General features: G+C 36.7%; 1 protein-coding gene across 4 annotated transcripts in view; it reads right to left on the reverse strand.

The window, feature by feature from the left end:
- Sulf1 (Extracellular sulfatase Sulf1) overlaps nucleotides 1-25,699 on the reverse strand; it is a 426,412-nt gene that overhangs the window by 107,865 nt on the left and 292,848 nt on the right. The window lies entirely within an intron of this gene.

The following is a 25,699-nucleotide window of genomic DNA, read 5'->3' on the forward strand; positions in this document are numbered from 1 at the left end:
CAAATTTAAAACCTTCAATGTTTTAAATAGAATCATCTTCTTAAGAAAATGTCACTTTAATATTTGTTAGATTATTCGGCACGGATGCCCATTCATATAGTTCCCAAACTGTAGTTATTTGATCATCAATTTAGTTAGATTGTTGCCCGGCTGGAACAATAATTGCTAATCAATTTTCAAAATCGAAAAATGAAGCAGTTTTTAAGATGCTTAAGATATATTCCTAAATAAAACAATAAAACAAATGTTAAACAATGTAACTTTTTATTTATTTATTTTTTTTTTGGTTAAAGAACAAATGTTTCCCACTGGTATAAAGAAACACTTTATTGACAAATTTCAAAAAATTTTAAAAAAAATATTAATTATTCCTGTCCCTCTACCAAATAGGTCTTAAAATTTTTGTACTTAGTCGTAGTTTAATACAAAAAAATCAAGAAAATCTAAGAGTACCATAATTTTTTTAAATGTTAAATCACATAGTTTTTACAGAATTCGACTTTTTAAAGGCGGAATATCTCTGGAACCGTTAGTCAAAAAAGCAGCATCAACACAGCAAAAAATAAAGGAAACCAAAAACCACTTTTTGAAAAAGTGTGCCATTTCACTCAGAAATCCCCATACACAGTTGGGAAACAATAATAGCACCACCGCGAACAATTTGTTTGCCTCTACAAAAACAATCAAGATTGTTGTTGTTTCCACTAATGTTGTTGGTCGGTGCATATCCTAAGGTGTCCCCTTTTATAAAAATAAATAATTATAAATATTTGTTATTATTATAAATATTTGTTTTTCGCAGCTTTAACCAAAAACTATCAAAAAAGAGGCGAAAAAAATAATAGCACCACTTACATTTTCTATAGAAAATATTTTACTTTTAGGGCATTTTCTTGCATTTAAACACTTGTTTGGCTTATTGAACAATAATTTAAATTTTTTTCATACTCCACCTTCAAAAAATACGATTTTTTAAATTAAAATAGGTCGTAAAAGGGCCTGCAGTGCAAAGAAGCCCAAAATAATGAACAACACCTCTGTTGATAGCAAAGTTTTACAGATAAGTTGGCAGATTTGTTTTAAAATCTAAGAAAATGATTCATCACTCTATTAACTGTAAAGAAAATGCGTAAAGTAGTGGAATTAATTGATCCCTGAAATAACATCAGGTCAAAATTTTCATCTGAAAAGCAAAAAGGTACTATTTCAAAGGTCCTAGAAGGCTATAAAAGGACCATATTGTATCGGAAACAGTACAAAAAGTTCGCAAATATCTCAGAGAACATTATTTAAAAGCACGCAGTTCCGGGAAACGCCATAATTTTAACGGATTACACAATACAGACCCGAATAATAGTCACAATGAAATTTTACATTTGCAAGAACAACTGTGGGGCAATATTTTATGTAGTTGTGGCTCTAAATATGTATGTATGTTTGGAGGAAAATAATTTCATTTCTCAGTTATATGTTCTCAAAAAACTCTGGATAGAACCAAGAATACCTATATAAAAAAACCATTATGAAAGGATTGTTTAACCGTAATAGTATAGAGACTAAGCAAGAAAACTGTTAAGAATTAACTTATTATCTCTGAAATGTTAGAAAATATGACTCTATTTCATTTAGAAAATAAGATGGCACTAGTTTGGTCCTTCCAAAAGGATATGAACAGTAATAAACTGGGTTATAATCTGGCAGAAAATCAAAGAAATTATCCTTTAGAAGTTCCTCGGACATTCTCTAGGGTTGTGCGTTGCCCCTAGGCTATGACAAATCAACAAAGTGTTAGCTAAAGTCAATAAGGCCACTACAGCATCAAAATAAAAGATCAGAAAATCATTTTGGATAGTTATTTAGAGGTCCTTTACGAACAATCCTGATAACAATACCAGAATCCGCTTGTTCAATACCAAGCCCATCCCGAGGCGTTGCTATGGAATTCAACTGAACAATAAATCAGTAGGCACTTGTTTCTCTTGATGTGCCACTATTCTTGAGCAATAAAGTGAAAACATTTGTCCAATTTCTATCATTTTAAGAAAATTTTCAATGGTGGTGCTATTATTACATATTTTCGCGCAGTTTTTGGAGTTTTTGTTAAATTTATTTTATTTTTTAACAAGTGTCGAAAATAATTGCGATTGTTGTTACTTTTATATTCCTTAGAGTGGTTTTGTTCTAAAATCGCATGAAACGGCCAGCAAAATTTGCACATGAAAATAAAAATGCCTCAAAACCATTTTTTAGGAGGTGGTGCTATTATTTTTTCGCAGCTGTAGGTATGTGTAGTATATAGTGTAGCTAATAATTATTTGATTGCGTAACAAGCGGAAAAACTAACTTAAGCACATCATGATGCAATCAATAAGGTACGATTTATTCTCAATAGGAATGAAATTGACAGATTGGGTGTAATCAGTTGGCCTTATCGCTTCACCATGCCCTCCATACTATGGTGGAGAATATAAAAATGCTGAATGGCTATTACAGATCTGATAGAATTTAAATTCTCATTGGAAAACCCCAATCACTAATTCGATCGAATACATGTTTATCTGGCATCACCAAATAGCGGCGCTCAATATCCATATCGTTGTTATTGTGGTTGTTTTTTGTGTCTCTGTTGACGTTGCTGTCATGTTTCATAGGGCGATGTACAAAATCTTCTGAAGAATGAACAAAGACGAAAAATTAACAGAACGAATAATGAGGTGTGAGTGAGTTCATCTAAATGAATTATAAAATAAGGCAGCACAGCATTACCAGTAGCAACAACAACACAACCATTGCTAAAGTACCACTAACAACAATGACGAAACAATTATCAACGCCGCTAGCAAGCAAACCAGCCAGCCAGTCAACAGCAGCAACGAACAGTTAAAAAGTTAGTTTGTTTCAATTACAACCGAAATAAAATGAAACAAAAAACAAGAACAACAAAAAACGGTGAACAATCTCAGAACACCATAACAACAATAAAAATACAACAAAACTATTTAATTGCAACCAACCAAAAAACTAAACAAAAAAAAACAAATATACACCCACACACTAGAACCTCTTGGTGCAGCACCACAAGTACGAGTGCAACAACAAGTATTGTTGCACCAAAATCCAACTAAGCAGAACCAAGCTTAGAACACATTATTATGACTGTCATTCTTCAGGTAGGTACAAAACATAATCTCAGTTGGATTCATAGAAGGAGGAGAAGAAGGTTACTGCTGTTAACAGCACCACGGCTAAGCGATGACTCTATTGTTGTTGTTGTTGCTGCTGATGTTGCCACTTCTAAGTTTATTGTTTTGTGGGTTAATGTGCTAAAAGTAAATTTAATTGTTGTCGCAGTTCGGCTTTGCTACAACGAGCACACACACACCAACTCACACAGAGATATTGTTGTCTTAAATGTATGTAATTGTTGGATGGATTTTCATGTATCTTGTTGTTGTTGTTGTCGTTGAGGAATCCTGTGTAGTTAGTATTCTTGAAACTACCACCAAACACACATAGTCCTTCGCTACTGTCTCTCTCGTTGATTTACAATGTCGTCTTACTAGTACCCAGCAAACCAATCGCACCGATATCGTAACGAAATCGGAAAAAATTTCGGACGTTACGTCCGATATCTGATCCGAAATCGTAACGATATCTTAACGAAAGTTGTATGAAGTGGTTGACATAATTTCGGAACGAAATTTCGGAGCGAAATCGGATCGATTTCGGTCAGAATTCGCAACGAAATCGGAAGAAAATCCTTGGGAAATTCGAAATTCGAATTTCTTCCTCCGAATTTTCGTACAGATTTCTGAACGATTTCGGAATAATGTCGTATGAAAATCTGAGGTACCTTCCGAACTTTCGTAAAGATTTCTGAACAATTTTGGAATAATTTCGTATGATTATCGAAGGACAAAATTTTTCTCTGATGCCTCTTTTTTATTGATAAATTTTCTTTGTTGTGTTTTTTATTGGAAGATTATAATTTCAAAGATACCTAATGATTTTCCTGTTGTTATCATTTTGTAGTTATAGTAGAACAATGTAAACTTTGTGTACGAATATGTTGAGTCTATCATCACTAGCTTGAATTATTATATTTTGCATTTATATTTAAAATATTTAAAAAATGTATATGCGAATTTTATAACCAACCATTTTGTTTTTCGACAACAAACTAAAATGCTGCTTGTTAGATATATACAAAAGGTGGTTGTTGTGCGAAGGGAAATTTGCTTCCGACATATCGATCCGAATTCGTAACGAAATCGGAAGAAAAACAGTAGCAAATTCGAAGGGAAATTTACTTCCGACATTTTCTCCGAAATCAGAACGAAATCTGAACGAATTCCCTTACGAAAAATCGTACAGAAATCGATACGAAATCTGAACGATTTTGCTTCCGAAATTGTTTCGATATGTCGGACATCCGACATTTGGTTTGCTGGGTAATCACATGGACTCTGCAACGCACACACACACATTTATTCACAGGCAACTTTATGGTAGCTTTGTGTGTATGTGTAAATAGTTTTTTTTTTGAAGAGATGTAATTAGAACGGTCACAGTTCACATTCTGCAAACATGCATGTCATGTCAAACAACATTTTTGTTATTCAAAGTAAGGGTTGGAATAAAAAGTTCCGGTTAAGTTTTGTTCATCTTGGATGGAATGGATCAATCTCAAAATTAGATCATAAAATATAGGATTTATGGTGACAATCTATCTCCGTGGTCAGAAGTAATTTATTATGCAAATTATTTTTATTTGTCGTTGTTGTCTTTTTCCCACGCTTCATTCAACAACCCTCCTAACAAAATAGTAACGGAAACCTTCCCAACGTTATGGTCTCTGGCAAAATTGTCATGAGCATATCATATGTTGTGCCGCTGTTGGCTTAGTCGCATTTGGAGCAAGACATTACAATTTGTCGTCCATGAATTACATGGAACAACATATTCTAGTTGTTTATATGGATCAGTCTGTATTGCTTTTAACCTGGAAAGTGATTAAAGGAGTAAATACAGCGTTGGGCGCCACCTTAATTAAAGGGCTATAAAAGTTCGGGTAGTGTTTTTTGTTGGAATGGGCAATGGCTCTCTTAAGAAAGTCCTCTCCGGAACTGTTCAACCTCTACCTCTCCTGTATTTCGCCCCCCTCCAGACGGCAGTGAGATCGTAACATATCCCAGCAAAAAATCCTTGCTAAATAATGGGGTTTTATAGTACTTATTAATAATCGTAACTTCTTACAAAACCCCCTACTAACCCATTATTTTAACAAGGGCATGTCGCACGAACACACTAGGCCACGCGGTCAAACATTAACGGTTGTTTAAACGCTTACATGTGCCACACCAACTCTTCTTTTTTTAACAAAAAGTACCCGGCCGACGGTGAGCGTTGAACACACAACCCTCGGATTTGTAGTCGGACACACTCGCTCTGTGCCACCTAACTTAGTAAGGAGTAATATGTAGTTATTTTTGGTTACATTACTTTGTAAAGGGTTACATAATGACTAAGGGATCCCAATGTTTGCTGTGATGCGTATGATTGTACGATCTTGGCGTCAAGTACCTTCCCTGATGTCATTTGTTAAAGGCTGAACTCCTATTTGACCAATCTTACCACCTTTTTCCGCACAAGAAATATGCAAATATCTGCCACTAAAAATACAGCCACTCTGTTCACCACATAAACGGCAAAGGTGGGAACAGAGTTCAATGTCATAGTCGATGGTAGCAGAATTTCGAAAAAAAACCTTCTTGATAATGCGATCTGTGCTAAGCTATGCGGCGCCAGTATGGTCCGTAAATATAAGTGCAACGCGATGGAAAAATATTCAAACCTGTTAGAATGCCACCCGATAACTGCGACAGGATGCCTCCTCATGTCTTCTATGGACCATCTACGTGAGAAGACAAATATTCTTCCGGCACAGCAACACAATGGCATGCTTTCGTTGCAGTACTTGCTCGGGTGCTACCGTGAGAACCATCCTAAGCACCATATGGTGGACAGGGCCCCCCACCCAAGCATGTCAGGAGGTATCTTCATGATCAAGAAATAAAGGTCCAACGTTACCACAGAGAACCTCTAGCCAGAACCGGAGTAGTTTTGGCTCAACTACGATAGGGATGATGCAGTCGTCAGAATTCCTATAGGTCAAGGATCGATGATACCATGCAAAACATCTGCCCAGCATGCAACACAGGGCTGCACGTCACACAGCATTCTACTAAACTAACTCCAGTAGATTTGTGGTTACATCCCATCGAAGCAGCCACATTCCTAGAACTGGAGATACACGCAGAGAAAAAATATGTTTGATCCAACAATATTCCAAGAGCAAAATATGTATTGTTAACATATTGTTGGATTCCTTATGTAGTATTGTTGGATTCAATCGTTTTTGTTAAATCCAAAAATAGTTTGTGTCAACTGAACAATATTTCTCTCTTTTCTTCGAAAATTGTTTTCTCTTCTCTCGTTATTCGATGCCGTGTTGAAAAAAAAGTTTTTTGGTGAGTTGTGGTGTGTTTGTATGACATGCTGCCTTTATCTTTGTTTTTGTGTGTATGTATACCAACTCTTGTTTTTATTTGTTTCTATTTTGTTTCATTCTTCATCTTTATTTCATTCTTCTTTCCTTTTCATGTTTGTTATGGTGTTTAATTATTCCTTATGTTGTGGTGGCTGCTTGTGGCTTTTTGTTTGTCTTTGTTGTCAGCTGAAGTAGCAAACCATGTATTGCGTTCATCAATGCTCGTAATATTATACGCGATATTTATATCAAAGTTGTGTGGAAAGTGTATATGAGAAGTATATACACTCAAATCAAAAAATTTAGTATCTGGTTTTCAGGGCTGACAATATGTTTTGTAAAAAATTTAGATTATGATTGTTCCTACAATCGGTATTGTTAACGATTTTTACAATATTGCGGAAATTCGAAAGTTGTTTTTGTTTTCTATGTTCGGAACAAAAGATGGTATTTTTGGATTTGGATTACAATGTTTGTACAAAACAAACACATTCTTGGAACCAAAATAGATATTTTTGTTCCAAAAAAAACCGAAAAATATTTTTTCTCTGCGTGTAGACCCAAAGAGAGATTAAACAGAAAATGAACGTACAAATATAAAATAAAAACAATGTTACAACAACAACCTCTGTTTAATGGCTAATCAGAGTACATTACATCGATAGGGGATCATGTAGGGCCTATACCCAGAGTACAGATATTTATCGACGTGATAAACATATTAGGGCGGCCCAAAAAACGACAAATTTTTTATAATGTTTCCATTTGATCCAAACACGATGAACGTTAACGAAAATTCTCTAAAATTCGCATTTACGGTCCAACCGATCGATCTATGGTCCAAATACCGATCCGATTTTCACTATTTTTTGTAGGATTCGTTTGTTTAGCCACAACAATCGATTGGACTATAAATGCAGATTTTAGAGAATTTTTATGAAAATGCACCTTTGGGCACAGAAATTTAGAACTGATATCTGGCTAGCTCTTTACAAACGATGATCCAAGTAGTTACTTTGTTTCTTGTGTAGTGTTCTTTTTAAGATGGGAAGTCAAGTAAAACGGATTTTTCTCGAAACTTGACTTTTTGAGATGTGCCACTCTTTGAGTAAATGAGCGATATATAGGTATCTAGAGGGTATTTCGACCGTTAAATTCAAATTGAACATTTGAAATAAATGAATACAGTTTAATACAAAAAAACTGTTTAATGTAATCAAAAACGAGTACCCACGACTTTTGAGCGTTACAAAGTCCGGTGTAGCTTTGTTCAAAGTTTTCCTCGTGGAACTCTCTCCTATGTGCGAATGAATGATTCGGCTTTTCAACATGTCATCAATTCATTCCACTGGATGGAGGACGTTCCTGTGCGGTTGAGAGCATTGTGGATGGACCCAAAGTTACGTTATTGACGGTCCTCCCCCGATATCGAGAATGGAAACCTACATAAAGTTTGAATTTGTCATATTCTCCTCAAAGTGCCCAACCACTTCATGTAAGGCTTCTACTGACTTGGTCATGTAGGTCACCGTTAACTTTTTCCATAGACCAGATATATGCACTTTGATGCGTAGTTGGTGTTATACCATCCGGTCCCGGTGATTTGTAAGGCTGGAAGCCATTGAAGTCTTGGGAGGCTAGTTAATCTGTCTATCAGCTGTTCATCCTCTTAAGTGTGGGATTAATTATGGCTTTCTGATTGCCGCCAAGATATTCGCTTAGCCGTTCTTGATTTCACTCACGTATTTATTGAAATAAACTTTAGTGTAAAGAAATCATTAAGGTGTAAAGAAATCATGCTGTCCATTTTTCAGATATCCTCCTACTCAAATTCTTCCCCTTATTATATTCTCTTCTGATTAAATCTTACAACTGAAAAGCCTTTAAGGCAACGGAATACCTCATATTTTCTGCACATCAACCTCAATTGTAGTGGTATTTAGTAATTTCTGTTGGGTCGTACTTGTGAATACTTAATTTCGACAATGTCCTTTGCAGTTATACATAAATACACCGTGCAGACCCACTACGAATACAACACAACCATTAAAACAGACATACACAAAATAAATTTGAATAGTTAGACATTCATGATATGCTGTTGGTGAAGAATAAGGTAATAGAATTTGCAACCGAAATGGTCGTTGCAACATAACTAAAAACGACGGCATTCGGCCGACTGACACAAAAGAGGACATTTCATAACCGCATTGCTATGCAGCAGGAACAGCAAGTAAAGACATTTCATCAAAAAAACTACACAAACACATGCACACACATAAACATTGTACTATCATTGTTTTTGGAAAACGATTTGCGGATGTCATTCACAAAAATTGAATTGCTTGGCTATTGTTCTGTCGGCGGTCATAATGTCCTTCTTCTCGACAGAAGAAATGAAGAAATGAATGACGAGTTATAATCGTTTAGTATCATTATCATCAAACCAACCGCATACAAACGAAACCAAGTTGCAAATAATCCTGACTTAATGACATTCAATTGCGGTTTTGAAAGTGAAGACCACATACAGAGATATGCTCGTACATGTCACAAAATCGAACGCTAATGGGTTTGTAGGTTAATGTATGAATTGTGGCTTTTAGAAGTCATTACTTAAAATTTTAAAGTTCTATGAAAGGGTTAAAAATAGCAAAATGGTCATATTTACACTCTTTATACGTTGGGCGCCACATAAGGAATTTTAATTATTTTTCAACAAAGTTGTAAATGCGAACAGACGGAACTATAATGGATATATAAACACTTTAAAGGCCGCAAGTCCGAGCGAGTTCCGAGCAAGTCCAGTTCTTCGCAGACGTCTTGATCTTCTAACCCGAAGCATGATGACAAAGTTGTGCTACGATTGGTCACGACTTATCTGAGGATTGCAATCATAGACAACGTTGATCCCAATGGGTGTATGAGTGAAAGTCATTGGTTGCTGATCGAGGGAAATCTCAGGAACATCTTTATCTCAGACGATATGGATCAGAAAAACGTACGGCTCAGCCCTGGACAAAGGTGTCAAAGTCATTATCTGCGAGACTAAGGAATCGGTTAATGTCACTACTTTGGGAAGTCATTAATTTGGCAATCGTACTCTGAGAGGTGGTATCATCAGCATGGGCACCTCCTCCTTTTATAGAGCAAGATACAGAAGTTAGTCGAAAAGCAGAACGTCCGTATTCTAATGGGTTGTTAAATAATTCGTAATTCCTTTTCAGCGAATAGCGGACTTTTCATAAAGTTTTCACTGATCAAACTGGGGTAGAAGAAAAAGTCGAGGGGAGTGCGATAGCCAGGATATCTCTCCGAAAAACCAACAGGATGGAATCAGCAAGGTTTTTGCTGATAAATCTTTATCATTGCAAAGCTGGTGCTGCTCCTGAACCATTGCAAACCTCAAATATCGGCATTGCCCTGGTACTTATATATAAATAAGGTGAATGTGTTAAGCGGCAAGACCTATACTGTGTTCCATGCCTCAAATTGAGTGAGAGCGTGTATCGTTAACAAAAAGGGCGCAAGAAACCACTAATCTTGTCCACGATCTACATTCCGCATGAGGATAAGTTAAACAAGGTTACGCAGGAACTGTTGGATGAACTAGGGAGAGCACAGGACTTCGGTTCCCATATAAATAATAATAGGGTATTTGAAAAATGTTTTTTTTTCTCGGATCATAAGATGATATTTTTCCGGAAACTGAGTCCCCCATAGAAATTCCAAGAGAACACTTTTGCACAAATTCGCTGGCGGCTTTAAAACTGTGAAACGATGGTCTACTCACAGTTGAAGAAGCCGAGAAAACTCTCCTGGCATGCTGTGAAGACTCCTGTTCAATCACCAGTCCGGGGAGAAAATCCTAACATATTTGACATATATCAGAACCGGTAAGGCCCTTCGAAGTACAGATTGAAATGCCTGTAATATTAATTTTAATAAGTACAAAAGCGAAATGAAGAAAGTTAAGCTATATTCTTGGGTCCACCTGGGGCAGTAGACGAAGCTGTCAGATACTATCTAAGGATCCCTAATCCATTGGTAGTATTAAGTGGAGCGACGGCACGGGGACGAACTCTGTACTAGGGACTCTTAATCTACTATCAGGGGTGCATTTCCCCGGTTGCATCGATATTGATTGACCCGCAATCAGCAAACCAACAGCAACCCACAGCTGATAGAAAGATTAACTAGGCTCCCAAGATATAAATAGGTGATCAACAGCTTTTTTTACAAACCACCGAGACCGGAGGTATAATATCAGCTATGACTCAAAAAGCAGAGGAAGCGGTGTTAACAATCCTGAGGTAGATTTTTAAGGCATATCAGCGTCAGAGGTACACCGCAGGGATGTTCTCTTATCATACTCTGGCTTCTGGTAATAAATGAAATTCTTTTGATTTCCGACCAGCTGAAAACAAAGGCGACTTATGCAGGTGATGTTGTAAAATCGTGAAGCGGATAAAGAAAGGTCTTATTGTACTCTACTCCTGCAGGAACTTCAATGGCAAAAGTTGAGACCACAAGTCACATACTGGTTCTATGTAACCGTAGTTCCGCCCATCTTAACCTATGGTGAACTTGTATTGTGGTAAGCACTTGGGAATAAAGTACTTTTTCCAAACTGTAAAGCGTGTAAAGTACTAAGCAAATTCCGATCACCGGAGAAATCAAGAGCATCCTTCAGGATGTTTTGAAAGTAATGCTAGTGGCCCAATTGTTTGATATCCCGATCCAGCATCATGTTGCGCGGATGGCATTAAGGCGTCGAAAGTCAGGAACGTTGCTAGTTTCACAGCTTGGTGGTGGTTTACGCTGATTATGTTGTAGTACTGATAAGTAGTACATGTTTACCAACCTTTTCGGACACAGGTCCAATGTGATTAGTACAACTCTCAAGCTGGGCCTATGATAATGGTATTGAAGTGAACCCGGCGAAGATGGAAGTCATACTATTTACCAGCAAGCACAAACTTCTCGATACCTAGCCACCAGTTCTGTTGCACAGAGCTTTCGTAGCTAATTACCTAGCTACAATCCTGAACGACCGCATAAACTAGAAAGAAAACATCGAGGATCGGACAAAAAAGGCTTTATTGCGCTCTACTCCTCCACGAACTCCAATGGCAAATGTTGGGGACTCAGACGGCAAATCATACACTTCTTGGATAAAGCTTCGAAGGGAATATCGAGAAGCGGACAAAGGGTGAGGACTTAGACCAAAAGCCATACACTGGTTGTATGTAACCGTGGTTCTGCCCGTACTTACCTATGTTAGACTTGTTATTTGTGCTGAAGGCATTTCTCCTAATAATCGATAGCGTCTATCAAGCAGAAATACTTGATATAAGAAAAGCAGCAGATGGTTTAGAGGACGATGTCTAATGTGAAAATCCCACCATGAAACACTCATATAAGCTTAACGATAGATGTAGGCTCATTCAAGCAGAGATTCTTTCTATTAAGAAAGCAGCAGAGTTAGTTAGAGGACTTGAACCCAAGCTCACAGTACGCGTGATTAAATATGAAGGATCCAAATTTTCGGCGGTGCATTTCCTGAGTATTACAGCCATTAAAAACTTCTGACTCGGCGATAAAAAATAGGTCCCAACTCATTGAGCCAATATGAATCGGATTGCACTCATTGATATAGGAGAAGTCTTCCTTGACCATTCGGGGATTTTGGGGGAACATATGTATGTAGTCAGGTGATCTTGAAGCCTCTCAAGTCATGGATCACAAACTGCGAAGCTATACTTGATTACACAATATCATTAAATTTTGCTGGGTTTCAGGACGGGAAACATAATGGGAAACGAATTATAGTACGTTTATATATAACCGGATTTAACAAACCCACGTCAAATAAATTTTCAAAAAGAATGTTAACTCAACAAAAATCTATAATACAAACAGGATATTAGCTAATGAAGTAACTTGGTTTGGCTCTAGGTCGATCGATATACCTAAGTCTATCGGTTAGGTCACCGATGTGCTACTAAATCGGCAAACTTCGTAATATATACCTAGAGGAGGTGCACTGGCCTTCGAAATTTCGAAAAGTTTAGGATGAAAATCACTGTGTGAACGGGTTACTGTAGGGTTGGATCAATAACTTCAAGATGTGATGATAGTGGCGTCGACTGCTGTAGATTATGTGGAGATGCAGAAGACATAGAGACGGTCGAGTATCTCCTTCGCTGGTTGGTGTCCCCTGCTGCACCAAAGAAGACACAGATTACTGGGTAGATATGAGATGGATATTCTCATCGTCTTACCATACAACCCCTGCTGGAATACCATTGATACCAGTGAGCCTCAAGGAAAGGAAATATATTTGATCAGCTCAAGTTATTTTATATAAGTTATTATAAAAACATAATTTCGTTAAATTATTTCCAAAACTGGCCGTATGATTTTATTCATCCTGCCGCAGACAATAATAGAGCATCTAAATGTTATATAAAATGTTTGAAATAACTGAGGTTTATTCTTAGAAATCTATTTGACATTGATGCCAAACACCGTGGTCAGTTAGCTTATAACTTTTTTGGGTTATGAGGTTACAAAGCATCAATAAAATACTCCAGTCTCTTATTACATAACTTAAACAATGCGACAAAATTAAACACCACCATCCTACCGACCCAACCTTCCAATATCAGCATTGCCAACAAATAAATCGTTGCACAAGCTCTTCTTAATTTACCTGCAACATTGCAAATGGTTATAAATTGTCTTTTTGGTCATTGCAATTATTTGTCGTCATTCGTTCGTTTGTTGAGATGTACAAGGCCATTCCGAAAGAGCAATGAAAGTGAAATAAAAAAATACATATTTTTTTCATTGAATGGTCATCGACTGATTTTTTTTGAAAGGAAGGACGTGTTCATTTGTTAAGAACGAAATGTGACAAATAACAAGAGAGAACAAATAAAATCTCTTAACTAGTGAGGTAGTGCGGGTGGAAAAAGTTCAATTTGTAAAATGAGTTACAGGAAAAAAAAAACGAAAACGTTACGGAAAGCTACAAATGTCTCTAGTTAAGGATGTTCTGAGTTTAATTAAAGCACTGCTAAAAGCATCGATGACATTTACTAAATGCTTCCAGAGTTACTGGGACATTTATGTACATACAGTATGTAATGAGATTAGGCGTTCTGGTGTGGTGATAATCGAAGCACTAAGTACTAAAATTTGTCAAATGCCTGCCACTTCTAAAATTGCAAAATCACAAAAGTTAATACTTAGGTATTAACATTTAAGGCGTTCCATTTTCATTGGGTCTTGCAAATTCTAGAAAAATCAGAGAAAAAGTGGCGCTCAACATAAGGCCAGTATGTTGGACCTTGCGAGTAATGTGTAGATTGAAGTGGTACCCGCTTGAGTCTAGAGAAATCCAAAAATAATCATAGGCAATTTACACGAAAGAAGTGGCGCCCAACATCGCAACAGCATGTTAGACCTTGTATAGATTTAGGTGACATCAGTCCGGGAAAGACACAGTTCATGCCGTGAGTGATGTGCTCGTTTTAGCCATACCCATCGGGATGATAGCATTAGAATGGGAAAAATACGTAACTATAAGAAAATCAGATACTTGAATTTGCACTAGGAATTTACTGACAATATATAGTGTCTGTATACAGAGAAAGAATAGCTTACGTACCGGCAAATAAAGTACTTGAAAAGTACAAGTCCGAAGTGAGATCAAAATTTCCAACAAAGCATAAGGGCTAAGCATATAAGTTTCGTCAAATGTTGGACGCTAAGCATAAGTGGCTAGATCACCAGCAATGTTTCAAACATTGGAGACTCAACGTGTAAACTTAGGACAACGGTTAAGTTACTCTCGAACCGTGAAATGAAAGAAGATATGATTTCAGTCACGCTCGGTGACTGACCTGAACAGGTACGCAAGTTATTTTAACCGATAATTTATCGAACACACCGAGAGTGACCGGGCAAAGAGTATTACGTCACATAAGATCTTTTTTGAGCCCGAGGAGATATAACTACAGTTTATGATGGGTGGTGTTGCAAATGCCATATAAGTTGGATGTGTCAAAAGTCGATTATCTTACAAGGGTTCTCAACATGCCACAGTCAATCACAAGTTGTGCTCCACAACACTCTATTTGAGAAAATCGAAACCATCCGACCTAGTTTAAAACGTTAGATTAATATGTGGGAACGTCAGTCGGACGTGGAACAAGAAGTCCAAAGGCTCTCTCTAGATGTTTAGGATCCACAACAAGAGTAGCTCAAAATGTCTGTCTATGAGACTCAATATTAAATGTCAAGCGGCAGCGCGTAGTGCTTTAAGGCTGCAGGAAATAAATTGTAGGAACAAACATTAAAGTCGATATTCGTGGGAAATCTTGGTACTATACATATTTCACATGTCCTGAGATTTGAAGATATCGAAGTTGGTATCCCAAGTAGAGATGACTGGAAACGAAGTAACTCTTCTTTGGGCGGTCTGGCACAGGTGGTTTCAAGATGAAAGAAAGTACCGGTGCTGGCTTCTACTGTGAAAGGCTAGGTCTTGAATACTCATACAAGTTGGATAACGATACACAGAAAAAAATATTTCAAGAATTTTTACATATTCTCGTTCGTGGTGTAGTTTTTTTCATACTGTACAGGTACCTAACATAAGATACATGCGCAGTTTCTTATATCCATTCAAAAGCCACTATTTTTTCGAAAATATGTAAGATTTTCATGAGATGCAAAATCACTTTCCTATTTTTCCCTACATTCCCATTATTTGCTCTCATATTTCCTCGCTTGATCGGTAAATGCTCTCAACATTGTTCTCGTTTTCTTTTGAATGGTCTCATCGTCTCAGTATCCCAATGACACTATATCAACAAACCACAACACAACCCCCACCATCGTCTCACCATCACATTCAGACTATATCAGCAAACCACAACAACACACGCTTTACCTAAACTACCATTGTGGCAAGAATTGCTGACAAACCAAACAATTACAGTGCGTTTGGTGTCGAAAAAAAAACAAGGTGATTGGCTGTACGATATAGTTCGCATCTACAATTTCTTTAACATAAAGCAGCGATAGGCACCATCTATTTCTATTGCATACTTTTGGGGGCGTCATTGTGTGAGTGCATGCTTTTTCAATTAGTTGAATTGTGTGTGTGTAATGGGCACTGCTACATTAGATTTGGTGTTGCTAACTGCAGACTCTATGAAGACTAAGAAGAAGCGGAGACAGCATAATAAACGGAGGCGGAGACAGCATACCTTGTTTACCTCATATAACACCAAAGCACAGTGGATCCACTTGTATGGAGAAAGTGGCCTAAAATATTTAGAGTGTAAAATTCAAGCCAATGCGCCGGTTACAGCTTTGTGCTGCTGCGAAGAGTGTTTTAAGAAACCACGAGCGTGACATTCTCCCCCCTTTCCCCTCTGGAGGGGGTATACGGTAAAATTCGTTTTAAGTGGTTAATACAAAATGCCATGAACAAAGGTCCCGATTATCTTATGGTGCAAAAATAGGCTTAGGGAAACAAAACAATCTCCAAAACAACATAAAATCCAACCACTTTAGCGGATTTAAAAAATCAATATTTTTGTCTGAAAATTGACAAAATTTTTAATATAGATCTTATAGCGTTCTTCTGGAAGACGTAAGACTAATTTGGAAGAAGATTTCTTCATCTTGCCACTGATGCCAATAATGTTAATGTAGGTAAGTGTTATACGCTAATATATCCATAGAAACCCTATTATAGGGCAGCTTTAGTCAGCGACACACCATTTATAGTCTGGCACTAGATGGCAGCTGATTTTAATACTGAATAACCTTAAACCCATGACCTACTTTGGAAAATTATTTCCAAGGTGGGCACTGGTGGGCATCATGACTAAAACATTAGGTCAAATTTAAGTATATGATCGAATTGGCATTACAAAATACACTAAGAAAATATGCAGCTAACTAGAATACCACAACACGCTAAAACACTATTTTTTAATCAAAATTAAGCTGTTACCTCCTCCTTCAAAATCCACTATAATATTTTGCTATACGTATTAGTTTCGCGATATTTTGAATATATTTACTTGCACTAAAAATATAGGTTGCACTCACAACAAAAAATATTAGTCAAATGTTCCGCCTTTTGAAGCTATTCTTAAGAAGATCGCGTTCGAATGAAACAAAAACAAATATATTTTAAAAAAGGTCCATGTCATAGCTGTCAGAGTTGCCAGATGTTGTACCAAAATTTTGACATTCATTTTTTTATTTTTGGCCAATGGGTGGATCCACTGTGCAAAGGTCGGTTGGTGATAAGCATCGGTCTAGTCTAAAGTACTGTGTACAACCCAGTGGAATTCAGATCTGCGTATCCAGCCCTGTTCGGTTGAAGATTAAGTTCTCATGACTCCAGTGAACCTTTTACATAAACATACTACGATTCGTCACGATAATAGCATGCTTTCTTGGCATTAGGCCCTACAGAGAGAGTCATACTAATCATCGTATAGTGAACAGGACCCTTAGCCTCGTCTCAGAAAGTATATTCTAGCAAAGAGAGAGAGAGATAGCCATTAGATCAGGAAATCTATAAGACAGACCTTAATAGCATTTATAAAGATGCAGTCCGCGAGGCTATAAACAACTATAGTCCGATGGAATGCTTTAGAGTTGTGCCAAACGAGCTATATGGAACTATCTAGTTCACTTCGCAGTTCTAATGGCCCACATTTTTTCTGTAAACAAACCTCGTATACTTAATATTACACGTTACATTTTATGACGTTACTCATACGTTTTGCAACTAGTTTGAGGAATTAGGAACTAGATTTCCCAACTCTAGAATGCTTTGAGTACTTCTCCCATATATCGCTCCTTAAGACCGTCAGCTGTCTCAACAAACCAGATAACAAACCAATCCCACGGCAGCGGGTTCTTTCGTACCGGATTGACCCGAAACCATAGTGTTTCGGCCAGCGGCTGCCAACCCAGCATCAAACCAACGGTTCTATGTAGGTTTTTATGCTGCTACAACAACAACCAGATAAGTTTTAGCTAAAGAAGATCCTGGATGATGCAGATGCCTCAATTCCTAGAGATAAAGGCTTAGACAGGCCTATACTGTCAGCGATAATCCAAATCATATCTACTACTGTATTACAAGATGACAATTGATACACGATCCGCAATATGAAATATGATTTCTGGCGAGCTTTGACAATCTCATATTATCCTCGTAAACGTGCAAAATGTGAAGCTATCATTTTGCTCGGTCAAAATTTTATGCCCGCGGTCCTGACAATTCGTCATTTAGCTTGGCTCCTGTCACTTTCCTATCACCCCCGCTAACTATCCACCCCTAGGAAAAGTTCGGAGAATTTACCAATCACCGCTGCCGGACTTTTAAACCCTCAGCTAAGATAATTTTCCGGGCTATTATCACAGCTGCAGCTACTCGCTACATTCATACCAAGTTTCCCTTTCGAGGTGACGGGACTAGCAAATGAGCGTGAAGACCTAAGATTTAGAGAACTTGCTCTTGAAGTCAACAAGCTAGTATGCGAACATAAGCGGGAAAGGTGGCTACAACACTTGAAACAATGTAACCTTCAGAGAATTTACCAATCACTGATGGAGAGAGCTGTCCAGTCCCTCAGATCCTCGGGTAGCTAAGAGAGACATTATCACAGCAGCAGCTGCTCGTTACATGCTTGAAATTACCAACAAATTAAGTGTAATGAGCTTCGCCATACAAACTTTGAAGACTTACAATTTGGGAAACTTTTGAAGTCAAAAGATTAGCAGGCGAGCACAACCACAAAAAGTGGATACACACCTTTAGCAATGCATTGCTTCAGGTATTGGTGCAGGATTGAGTAAAATGTGGGGAACTGTTAAATCAATCTCAAATCAGATAACGAAGGTTGATAGAATGGCTACTACCCAGCAAAAATACTCATTACAAATTGGCCTACTTTCTCATTATTTTAACACGGGCATGTCATAGGGAGTAAGTACTTATTTTTTGGCACTTAAAAGTAAATACATAAGTATTTAAATAAGTAGTTACGACTTGAAGTAACCAGGGAGTAACTACTTAATTATCTACTTTTTAGTGGTCAAAAAATAAGTACTCACTACCTATGACATGCCCGTGTTAAAATAATGAGAAAGTAGGCCAATTTGTAATGAGAATTTTTGCTGGGTACTTTCAAGGACGTGACAGTGACAGATATAACCGGTTGTATATGTAGGACCCCGAGAGTAACAAAGAAGAGTGAAAGAACGGATTCTTTTAAATAAAGGGTGCTACTATAGACCCTTTCTGAAAGAATGTTGCTTCTATAGACCCTTTCTGTAAGAAATGGTGCTTATTCTATTTCTAATTCGAATTATTCCATTGTAATTCGAATTATTTTATTGTAATTCGTATTATTCCATTTGTAATTCGAATTATTTTATTTGTAATTCGAATTATTCTATTTCCAATTCGAATTATTTCATTTGTAATTCGAATTACTCTATTTGTAACTCGTAACACAACTGGAATGTTTCGAATTACATCTGAAAAAGGTCAAAGGTCTTCAATAGACCCATGTAAGTCCGTATAGGACTTGATTGACTAGTCCATGTATTTAGAATGGATGCGAAACGAATCCAGTTTAATTAAGCAGAGGACGTCACTTCATAGCTATGTGTTAGTTTACGTAGTGCTTTTGTTGGCATTTCTAAATAAAATACAAAAAAACGTAACCCCTAATAAACACACTTACCCAAAAAAATTCCCCCTAAACGTGTAATTTAATTTCCCCCACTTCACAAATAAATATTTCTATTCAGAATTTTAATATGTGTTCTATTTCATTTTTGGTAAAAGGACTTCCTTTTCATCCATCACAAGTGTAAAAAGGTGGGAGGCGTAAGGCAATAGTATGCACTTGGCTGCTGCATCATTGTAAGTTTACATGGAAATTATTTTAATTTCATTTTCATTGCATTCCACATAAGGACGACCTGTCTCTTTTCCACTTTTTCTTGTGTGCATTGCATTGTTCAACAAATAACTCGGGTATCACAGACCTCCGCATACCGGCATCTACTTGAAGTAAATATTTGTATTTAACGAATGTGAATGAAACTGCTACGAACATACTGCACCTGTTCCTACACAAATAAAGTTGGATCCTTTGAAAATAAAAAAACAAATGTAGGATGTATGTTTACGTGAACTGTATATTTTGTCCACACCGAAAACCTCGAGGTCATATATATTTTTTTCTTTTTTGTGTGGGATGTTTTCATACCCTACACCACACTGTGGTAAGGGGTATTATGTATTTGTGCATTTGTATGTAACATGCATAAGGAAACGAGACAGACCCATAGTTCCTTTTAGGGACATATACATATCTCTTTCTAAGTCGATTTAGGCATGTCCGTCCGTCCGTCTGTCCTTGTATTTTTGTACGCAACGTACACGTCGCATTTATTGTCCGATTCTGCCGAAAATCGGGGAATATCATTTTTTATCCATAGGAAGAACGCTATTGCTTTCGGAGAAAATAGGTTCAGATTTGGATACAGCTCCCATATATATTTTCGGCCGATTTCACGTATTTGATGCACCAAACACGTTATATATGTATGATTTCGATGCAATTTGGAATGTGTGGCGGAATTTAGTGTAGTAATAAGTGTACCATATTATATCGAAATCAGTTCAGACTTATATATATTTTCCATATATATTTTACATATTCACAGTGGTGTAGGTACCATATAGTCGACCCTGTCTGACTTTGTCCCTTTCCTCACTGTTTTTTTGTTGTGTTTTTTAGTTGTTTTAGTGTTGATTTGTTAGAGCTTTTATTTGTTACCACCACATGATGATGTTACGCACGAATTCGTTAGATATATAAACTATATGGAAATTTGTTGCATTTACAATTAACTGCAGTTGCATGGGTTGATGATATCAGAAAGCTATGTTGAAGATGTGAAGTGAATTGTAATACAGAAGGCTTAGATCGAAGGGTAACATTTAACACACTAGAAAGATATCAGGGGGGAAACAATGGAATTGTGAATGTTAGAGATGGGTATGGGTCAATAAGCATTACGAAAATTGTACCCAAAGAGTGAAGTATCAAACTGAAGGCCTTGATGAACGCACTTTCCAACTTTTAGATATGCAGTAGTGAGTGCAACCCAATGCCACTTAACCAATAGTAGAATATGGTGTTGAAATTTTCGAAAACAAAGTACAAGTAAAGCGGATTTAACATTAAGTGATAAATTGCACAAAACTTCCAGTTGATTCGGTCAAACAGTGAAAATACAATTTTGAGGTAGTTATGCGCTTTTGCCAACCTCGGAACCTCCTCAACCTAACAAACAATATTAGTTTTGGGATAAAATCAGTTATTATTATGAGCACTACATTCTCCTTGTGATTGAAGACAAAGTTTACTCTAGACAAGAAATTTAAACTTCCTGCATTGTAAGCATTAGTCAGCAAAAGGCCAGAATGTGGTACCGGCTGTATTCATTAGAGCTGTGCCATAGGAACTATATGGAACTATCTAGTTCACTTCGTAGTTTCAATGGCCACCATGTTTTCTTTGAACAAACTGCGTATACTTAACATCACACGTTATATTTTATGATGTTACTCATACGTTTTGGAACTAGTACAAGGAACTAGGAACTAGATTACCCAACTCTACTATTCATAAATAATCGGAAGACAGGTGAGTGGGTTTAGCTCGGCAGTTAAAAAGATTCAGGTACAGTAGTGTCCCAGTCCACACGTGCTGGATATCGTGTCCAATATGAATTGAGGGTGAATCGCCGCATCTTAACTAGGCTAAAACCACTCGTGTTTACTTTGTCAGATGGCGTTCTTGTGCTGCGAAGGAAGAGGGGTGTTCTGCGAGTACGCCATTCACACTGTACCTTTGTACCCCCTATGCAACTGCATCAATGTGCTATCGAATCTTGCTTGATAGGCTCGTTGATTTAGAGGCTCCCGTTTGTTCCTTTGGACCTCTTCCTCTAGATTATTGGTGGCCAGCAGAGAAAACGCGACATTATTTCCTATGCACAAGTGCTTAGACATTTGTGCTGTTTGCCATAACGCTGTTTCGCCACACAAAAAGTTTGTTGAGTAGAGTTTATGTGCAAAATGCGCTGCTCATGAAGCTCATGAAGACCACTCCTGACGTGAATGGATTGTGGAAGCCGATCCACCGCAAAGCTTACCACTGGTGTTTGGAAATTCCCCAATTTTTTTCATTCCCGGGGTCTCGGGAATTTCCGGGACTATGGGAAATCCAATTCGTGGGGCATAGACATGACAAATAACAAAAAAAAGAAAAAAAAAACATAATCCTTCTTTTTATAGTTGATTGTATGTACCACTGTTTTCTTCCACGAGAAAACATGTTTATTGAAAAGGACTTCCTATGAACTCCCCTTCCCTGGATATTCTAAAGTCAGTAATAATTATACTTACATATACTAGGGTCACAAATGATTATTTCAATGTGTTACAAACGAATAAACAAACTTTATATTCCCTCCATACTGTCATATAAGAATTATGTGAAGTTATACAGCCTTGGAATTCCAGGAAAATACTAATTGTCGAGGGGCCAACATGAATGCACTTTTTACGAATTCTCTGTTCTTCCAACATAAAATAATTGTAAGGCATATAATATTTATATGACTTATACATATGTATATACAAACAAAAATCCCGGGAAATCCCGCCCGACCCCAGACTCTAATTGCCACAGACCGACATATTGTTTTATAAGCGGTCTTTGTCAGCATCCCAAGTGCTGCCGGCCAACGACATGAAAACCATGTTCGTACTTTTGATCTTGTCGCAAATAGCTGTGGCTTGCGCTACAACTTAAACATGTTATCAAACCTTACACGCAATATCTTGGTGTAGTTAGTGTTCGGAATCAGGACAAAATAAACCAAAATATTCAGGGACGAGTCTCATTTCTGCCATCCACGTGGTGATGATAGCATATGTAATTGACGATTGGACCCGTCGCACATAGGGGAAACATAGGCCAAAAGTTGTTTTTAAAAACCAACACTTGGTAAAGAGTAACCTGACTGTTTTCCCCATTCGCTATGACCATCCACAACTTTCTGCGGTTAACCAATTCAACGCAGCAGTTGGTTGAACTCATTGAACATTAAAATAAAAATTCTTTATTGAAACATTGGTGGCGTTGTTTTTTTTTTTTTGGGATAGCTGTTGGAATTTTGTTTTTCAAAATAGTCTGGCTTAAACCCATTGTTTTTGTTTTAATATTTTAAAACAACTAATATATTAGTGCAGAAAGAAGCTTGGCATTGTTCGCCAATGGGTAATTCAGGAAAGACTATTTCTGATCCTCGCCACAGGATCTCATTGCAATGTTCGAATAAAAAACACTGGCACAGTTGTATGTGTTGGTTTTTTGCTGTAATAAGCGAAGAAATTTGTCTGGTAGCCTGTGGTAGAAGAGAAACCCATTTTTGTTCTCTCTCTCTCTTAAAAATTGTTTCCAGTTTTACTTTTTGGAGTTAATCCATCACTTTTCACAGACAGTGAGGGTAACAAATTTTTATAGGTCCATGTTTTGGAATAGCCTACATATAACGATAACTCCAGATTTTCGGTATTTTGAGCATTTTAGCTAAATTTTATGACTGTACTACCTGTAATTTGTCGTCTAGAATTCCTAGTGGTCACAAAACTTCTCCACCAAAAATTGTCAACATAGGTCCATGTTTTGGAATAGCCTACATATAACGATAACTCCCGATTTTCGGCATTTTGAGGATTTTAGCTACAATTCTTAACCGAACAACTTGTAATTTGACAGTTAAGTTTCCTAGTGATCACAAAACATCCCCACGAAAAACTGTGAAGATACTCGTAGGTCCATGATTTGGTACAGCCCCCATATAACGGTACCTCTCGATTTTCGGTATTTTGAGGATTTTAGCTACAATTTTCGATCGAACTTTCTGTAATACGATAGTTGGTCATAGTGATCACAAAACTTCTCCACCAATAACAAAAACAATTGTTGAAATTGAAAAAACGATTGTTGAATTTACCTACTACATACGGAATCTAACAATATACAGTGTTGCACATATCAAAAGCAACAAATCAAGGATTACACATTAATTCAATTTTTGGATTCGTTACAATTTTTTAAAATGTTATATTTTGTGTCCAGTTGTTCTTTGTTATGTACAGAGAGCTTTCAACAAGTTGTTTCTGCAATTTGTAGTTAATGGGACAACAACAACAATAGGTTGTCTTTTTACTTACTAAATGTTGCTGAAACATTTTTTTCAGCAACTTTTCCTTTACACAACTGTCAAAATCAGTAACATTAGTAATAATTAGGTCTGTTTGATAACTTCGCAAGTAAAAAGTATTTGCAAGTACTTGCAACTACTTCTCATTTCTATTTTATTGAACAAGTTTGTTATCGAACAGCATTTTTTAAAAGTTTGTACAAACTTTTGTGTTATCGAACAGACCTATTATTACTAATGTTGCAGATTTTGACAGTTGTATAAAGAAAAAGTTGCTGAAAAAAATGTTTCAGCAACATTTAGTAAGTAAAAAGACACCCCTATTGACTGCTTTTTGAGAATGGGGAGTGCAAAACAAAAGCAACAACGGAATATTATTAAAAATTGTATTCTTATCGGTTTTAATTAGATGTACTTTTGACTTAAATTTGTTGTTTTGGGGCTTGTAAGTGTTATTTTTGGAAAAATTTGCATTTGTTATCCTATAGGGTTGCCATCTTCTATCACTTTTCCCATGGTCTGGGGAAAATATCATAATACCCTCAAATCACAATTTTTCCCTTCTATAAAAATTTAAATTGTAAAATATTCATTCGGAAAATGGTTTAGTATCAACCATGGCACAATTACCCAGGTAGTGGCATCGTAAAATTTTGAATATGTTATGTCAAAACTTTCTTTATGTTGTTGGGGAAATTACAACAAAAATATTTTTTTTTATAAAGGGATTTGACTTTTCATATTCGATCAGCTGGTGCGATACCACTACCTGGTAGTTCTGCCATGGTATCAACCATTCTTATGTTTGCCGAATAATCAAATAGTTAAACAACCGAATATTGGTAAACACAATACAATCGTGGTGTAAACCCCTTAATGCCATCGGCACATTGTGGCTAAAAACGTTGGGATAACTTTAAAAAAAAGTTTTTCAATTTTTGCAAAACAGTTGTAGAGCGATAGAAACGCTACCATTTAAAAAATTATAAATGTTTACTCTTATTCTAAGCGATTCTTGTATTTACTGAAGAAGCTTATAAAAATAATTTTTTAATTTTTAATATATTGGACATAATTGGTATGTTGGGTGACTATAAATATTTTTGTTTTTCAAAACGAACACAATCACAAAAAATGTATGTATTGGTATGCCGAGGGCTGATGTACAGTAACAAAATATGTGAACGGAAAACAAAAAGAAATCGACGATTTTTCATTCGTAATTCTACAACTGTTTGCAGTTGTCGCGAAGCCTACGTCACACAGGGTTTTTGACAATCGATCAATCAATCAACTGTGTAAACGCAGTGTAAGGAACGCTTTGCATGTTATTACTTGGCGTTTACACAAGACAAACTGTCTGCAAATACAACTCTTATTTACTAATACATACAAACATTTAGCTAGTTGCCTCGGCACTGTCTGGTAATTTTCGTAGACAGTAAACATGGACATTTTTGAACAAATGAAAACAAATCTATTTCAAATAACAAAAGAGACAACAGGACTGGGATGCAACAAAACAAAAACAAAATATGTGAACGGAAAACAAAAAGAAATCGACAATTTTCATTCATAATTTTACAACTGGTTTTGTAGTTGTCTGGACGCCTACGTCACACAGGCAAGTTTTGGGTTTTTGACAATCAATACATGTACTCAACTGTCCTGTCATGTGTAAACGCAGGGTAAAAGGGAAAGAACTATTTTCATACCGAAATTGGTTAATTGCTTATTTGAACGTAATATATAAAGAATATACAAAATTCAATTTTCAAGGCGTTAAAG

Source organism: Musca autumnalis, unplaced genomic scaffold (assembly GCF_047663935.1).
Source record: "Musca autumnalis isolate F117 unplaced genomic scaffold, ASM4766393v1 scaffold_1, whole genome shotgun sequence".
NCBI lineage: Eukaryota > Metazoa > Arthropoda > Insecta > Diptera > Muscidae > Musca > Musca autumnalis.